At 37.8% G+C, this 6269-nt stretch overlaps 1 long non-coding RNA gene across 2 annotated transcripts; it reads left to right on the top strand.

The window, feature by feature from the left end:
• The first annotated feature begins 649 nt into the window (after positions 1-649).
• LOC113569479 lies at positions 650-5430 on the top strand. Of its 2 annotated transcripts, none has more exons than XR_004777159.1 (3): positions 650-773; positions 1147-1771; positions 5407-5430. It is a non-coding gene; the product is annotated as an uncharacterized LOC113569479 (long non-coding RNA). The 2 variants fall into 2 exon arrangements; XR_004777158.1 differs by lacking the exon at positions 5407-5430 and adding an exon at positions 2541-2867.
• The last annotated feature ends 839 nt before the right edge of the window (positions 5431-6269 follow it).

The following is a 6269-nucleotide window of genomic DNA, read 5'->3' as shown; positions in this document are numbered from 1 at the left end:
ACTATTTCTTTACAATAGCATCCTGAATTCATGATGTGAGACAAACCTCAGAAAATGAGAGGTGACATTACGGGTAGGTCTGACATTAAACATATGTGAAATCACAACAGAGATAATAAAGACATTTATTCTACCTGGGTGGGACATTTGTCAAGGTACATTGTGAAGCCATACTGAGGAACAACTAATTTCAAATAGTTTATAGAATCACATTTTACAGAATGAATATACCACAATGGCGACTTAATTCGAAGTTCTTTCTAAGAATTTATGTATATGTGGATTTGCAAGGGAAATCTGGTGTTGCTTACTTTAAATCATCTTCTCCAATCTGCACGAGAAGAGAATCTCAAGAGAATCTCAGTCCTGCTTCTGAACTGAATGATTATATGGGGACATTTTCTAGAGGCTCTGCCACCGTAAGACCGCTGAGTTGTATAGTACAAAAATAGGAATACAAACAACAGCCATTGTCCAATGGGTGTATTGATGTGACCGTTATTTATTTAAATTGTTGGTGATTTGTTTGGTTGCTCTGTTGTTAAGGATATTTAAATTGTTTAGGAAATATTTTAAATGATTATTCCGTGGTTTGTGAGACTTTTAATGTGACATGCTTAAATCTATATTGTGGACAGGAAGTGTTTTAATTGCTTGTTCGAGCCGTGGCAGCATCGACTGTCTATGGGTGGAAACCGTTATTCCGGCAACAGAACAAACAGATGTAATGGCATACGAGATGGATTTTTAACACTCTGCTGAAGGTGAATAAGGTAATGTTATTTAATTGTTTGTTCGCCATGTATTGTTTGTTTTGCATATGATCGCTCTCGGCGAACACCATTTATCTAGTGTAAGTTTGGCTGTAGCGGTCATGCTGATGTGCTTGGTAGCGAACAGCTAGTTAGTTAACAACCTGAATCATGAGAAATGTATCTTCACATCTACGAGTAAGAGTTGTGAAGGGAGTAATGCTATGTTTCGGTTGTAGATTGGGTTTTATACTGATTTTATTGGCAAATTATTAAATGTATTTTGGTGTCGTATCTAGCTATTGAAGTGCATTAACGAAAGTGGATCTAGATTGTGAATTGTTTGGGTAACACTGTTTGAAATAAGTGTATTTTTTTCCTTTTTCTCTTACAGTGTGCTTGTGAAACTGTTGAATAAAGGAACCGTCAGTTTTTGAGATGATCTATTCAATGAGGATTCTACATAAACCAAACCGTATAACCCATCTGATATATTCTTCAGAGCCACCCCAACCAATAACAATAATAATAATCATTAGAGTAGTACCACTACTCTCATAATAATTGAAACTCACGTGTGAAACTTTATTTGTAGTCGTCTAACTTTCCCTAAACTAACTAGTTATTATTAAGACCCGTGGATTTATGGCCTGGCTACAAAGAAAATCTGTCAAGTTTGCATCAGTATGGCAAAATACATTGCCAAGTACTTCCACTTAGTTGGTATCGCATGTTCTGTTAACTGCAGTTATTTTCAGCATCATGTAACATTAACCAGAGCTGGTAATGATGTGTGAGTCCCATTCCAATAACCACTGATGACCACTAATTAGACTCTGAATAGATGTTTCACTGCCTCTTCTCTTTTATTTTTTGTTTTCATTTGACTTGTTGCTGATTCTACTTTGTGTCTTTTATCTCTTTTTAGCTTTTTCTGAGTTTTATGTCCTCTGCTCCATTTCCACTGAGCTGCAACAGGCTCTCTCAGTATGTTGTGTGCCTGCAAATTTGCATTGCATGTAAGTTTTCATTAACAGTGTAAGAAAACTGGTTTTCAGCATTTGTTTCTTTGCTGAGCTCCACCCTATCACATGTTATTTAGTTATGATTTATGTTTATAAAGGGTCAAATTCTAGCTGTAGAACATTACATTTTTAACAAACTTGGAAAATTAGTATGTTGTATTTATAAGGGTCTGTTATGAAATGTTTCCATTTGTTTTCTTGAACAGAGCTATAATTCTTTTGGCAAGGTTTTACACTTACTAATCAAGAGAGTTCTTGTGGTTTGGCTTCTATGCTGGTTTAGCTCAGTGGGTTGAGGATTGCCTCAATCCCATTTGCAGCCAACACCAGAAACAGGTGCACATGAAAGTTAAACATGTATCTGACCCCAAATTGTAATAAATTAGTAATTTGGGCAGAAAATGAGCTATTGTATACCACAGTGCAAGTTATGAGAATGTGGATAACCAACTTTATAAACTTCTTTATTGCTAAGACAGCCTGGTATGTCAGATTTAACTTTTAAAATGGACAAATTTAGGAATTAACCTATTGAACACAAGCAGCAGATATTTAGATTCTTTACAGGAAGATTGTGTTAGGAATTTATAAAACTAAAGCTGGTACTTAGTGTATTGTTTAATCTGATAGTATTTAGCATTATGTTATATAATGCTGTATAAGGAGCTGAGCTTCACATTTTTCCAGCTTGTATATGGTAGAATATTGATATTGATACAGTCCAGAATAACAGTTGACCATTTGTAACCCTCATCTCTGACAGGACATGGACATGCATAACCGCTGTAGAGGAACTTCACAGAACAGAGTCTGGACAAAGAATCTCTGGTTGTGTTCCATGCTCCACACAGTACAGTTACAGGGAGACAACAGGCAGCAATAATCAGATACAGGCAGGAATAATCGAATACAGCTCAGTAACTGAGTGCACAACTTTAGAGACTTGGTAAAACTGGTGAAGATGAAGGAGGAGTGAATACTTGTGCATAAATGAGTTTGGGAATGAGGCACAGGTGATGTAAATTAAGGGTGTGAGCTGGGGTAGGGCAGATGAGTAATAGAACAGAAAAGTAGAGCACAGGAGTGAGACTGGATGGGAGGCAAGGGGCATAACAGCTCCTTTTTTGTAGTGGGTGGTGGCACGACCGTTTCTGCAGATGTGTAGGACACAGAAGCAGTTCTTACAGCCATAATGATGCCTTCAACAGACACCTAAAAAGCCTCCAGTTGTGCAGTTGTATTTCTCTGAACACTGATACAGAAAGAACTAGGCTACAAATCACAGACTTCACAGTAAAGGGGGGGAAGTGACTGGAAACCAGTGGTCAGTAGTTTGTGGGGGAGGTTGATCTTGATTTAGCAGTCTGAGGCCTCTGATTGGTCTGGGGAAGGGATGCAGAGAGAGTGGCAGAACAACCAATGGCTCAGTAATTTTACTTATTATTTCAACCAGTAATATTTGAGAACAGTATAGTGTATTATTTGTTAGAAGCATCTCAGCACAGCAAACTCAATGCACCATGATCTATGTGCACAAGTGAAGTCAGTGGTAGCTCAGCAGTTAAGGTGCTTGGTTTGTAATCAGAAGGTTGCTGGTTCAAGCACCACCACTGCCAGGTTGCCACTGTTGGGCCCCTGAGCAAGGCCCTTAACCCTCAATTGCTCATGTTGTGCTCAGTCATAATTGTAAGTTGCTTTGGATAAAAAAAAGTGTCAGGTAAATGTCAGTCATAAATTGCATGAACACAACAGCATTCCAATATGAGTGTTAATATATTTATGTTCATAAAAACTTTACAAAAATGTGCGCATGGCCAGTTAGTGAAAGCTACAAGCACATCGTCCAAACTTACATACCACATTCACATGTTGGACAGAGACATACTGTTTTATAAGAGGATGTGGTTTAGGTTCTATTTCGGTCTAGCAGAGATGGAACTGAAACACAATGAATGACTTCTTTAAATTTATCTATTTTTAAACTTCAGATACCTGTATATAAAGTTACACATTATGGAATAAAAGGATACAACCCTGAAATAGTTTTGGTAGTCCAGACTGTCACCTACATACTGGCCAGTCTCAGTTTACCAACATGCTGGTCCTCAGCACCAGCTCAGCAGGTAAAGGACAGAGAACAGAGACACACAGCAGCACTCAGTCCCAGCATGCATCTCCATGGTGACCACCGCAGTAAGGACAGATGGAGCTGGATAGATAAAGTTTATTTCATACCTCATTTGACCAATTCTATGGGTAAAAGCAACAAGCAGTTTAGAGTTTAACCCCATGAACACAACATATTTAAACACTGATTTTATACTACGACATTTCACACTCTGATACAACACTATGGGTGTCAGTAACAGAACTTTCTCACTACACATGCAGAGCCAGGAACAGTTCACTCTGTACCTCCTCTGCAACTTACTGTTGCTATTGCTCCTCACCACCATATTTGGACATGTAGTTTTAGGATTCTACATTTTAGCACTCATTTCAAAGTACTGTGCATGAAGATGGCCATTACTTGACTTGTATTTAGTATATGCAATTATATTAATGCCTAATTTGCCAGTTCTGTTTTTAATTGACCAGTTGTCTTTGTTACTGTATCAGACTGTAAGGTATTGTAGGTGACTAACTTCATTTAATTAAATGCTATTTCCAAAAATGTATGTCCATAAAATAACTGATGTCACATGCCTTGCATTTAATATGATATATCACTATTTATTTATTTATTGGAGAGGATTTAAGTAGTTGCTGAAGTATCAATTGCATATATTTTTATATATGCTAATGATGTAGTTCTCAAGTGTAACTCAAATTAGTTTTTGTAAAAATGAGAAATGGGTGAATTTTCATCTGCACCTCTCTGTCTAACTGTAAGAAAACAGGAAGTGCTGAGACTTTAACACTCATTATTTCTCATTGTCAGTCAGTCACTAGCAGGACAGTATGGACTTCTGTCCTCTCTCTGCGCTGCTCTGTGAGTGAATTATGCCATTATTATGTTATTAGAGTGAATGCTAATATGTTGTTAATATGTAGTCTGAGGATCCTGAGTAATCAAGTTCTGTGTGGTTAAATGAAGTTTTGTAGCTCAGCTGGATTTTAAGTTATTTTTATGATGAAGTCAGTGTAGAGAGTTTCAGTTTAAGGTACTTTTGACTTTCAAGAAATATAAGGTCCAACTGACTTGCTCTTTTTCTGAATGAAAAGACTTGGATTGTAATGTTACTTATTGATTATATCAGGAGTTGGATTTCTCTGTTGGTATATTTGTACATTTGCATGTTAATGTTTTCAGGACTTTCATTTAATCATTTAATCAATTAGTGACAGGTATTCAGAAATTGACGTTACTTAGTCTGTTCCAGGAAGATGTTTATGTTCATAGAGTGAGTGACAGGATAACAGATAAAACAGTACAAAATGAACAAGTATTGATTTGGATAAGTTTACATGTGGATTTGAGAATAATGTAGCATAGTGTTTGAACCAGCATTAATACAGATTCTGTGAAACTTAGTCAAATTCAGCTCTTCAAGGCACTTGGAGCCTGTGATAGAAGTGAATGTGTGCTATTAATGCATAATGTTGTTTACGCCTCTCCACATTTCTAGTGCTGCTTCTGCTCATCTGCATCGTACAAGCTCAAGGTGATTCATACTCATATCTTCATTTAGTTGAGAGGTGGGCAGTTTTATTCACAAGGGCCAGTGGGTCTGCAAATGTTAAGTCCATTGAAGGTAGTGCACACAGCTAAAATGACCAGTCCCAATATGATTAATCCACTTAATGAAGACTAAAACCAGCTGGTTGAGTGTAATAGCAATGTCTTTGCTCCTTGGTTGGAATGAAAACCTGCAACCACAGCCCTTGGTAGATAAGATTGGCCACCAAAGATATATTGAAATATTGCAGTTACATTCAATGTTGTAGTGGCGCTATGGCAAGCTGACCCACTCAGAGACAGGAAACAGAGTCTTTGCTCTTTATTACACATACCTCACACTTACAGGCAAGTAGCCACAAGCTCCATACTAAAGCAGAAACTGAAAGAAAAGTACAAAAGTAATGCCAGGCACAGACATAGATGAAGAGGGCAGACAGGAACAGAAACTCCTCCAAAACATGTGCAAAATAATAATATGAGCCAGTGTGAGTTTCTGGGTCTGTTTAGCTCATCCATTTAGAATCAGCTGACAAACAGCAGTAACAATAACAAAATGTTAACACACCAGTATATCCATGTGTGCACATCAGCTACAAGACTTGATGTACCCTGAATATCAAGTGTAACAGTCTCTCAGAACAGCCTGAGGTTTAATCTAACAGACACTGAAGCACTGTGGTAGCCAGTCTTCATACTGAAGCACCCTGGTAGCCAGTCTTCATACTGAAGCACCCTGGTAGCCAGTCTTCATACTGAAGCACCCTGGTAGCCAGTCTTCATACTGAAGCACCCTACCTGAACACTCAGCTC

Source organism: Electrophorus electricus, chromosome 19 (genome assembly GCF_013358815.1).
Source record: "Electrophorus electricus isolate fEleEle1 chromosome 19, fEleEle1.pri, whole genome shotgun sequence".
Taxonomy (NCBI): Eukaryota; Metazoa; Chordata; class Actinopteri; order Gymnotiformes; family Gymnotidae; genus Electrophorus; species Electrophorus electricus.
Note: the sequence above shows the minus strand (reverse complement) of the source record. Positions and strands in the feature narration are given on the sequence as shown.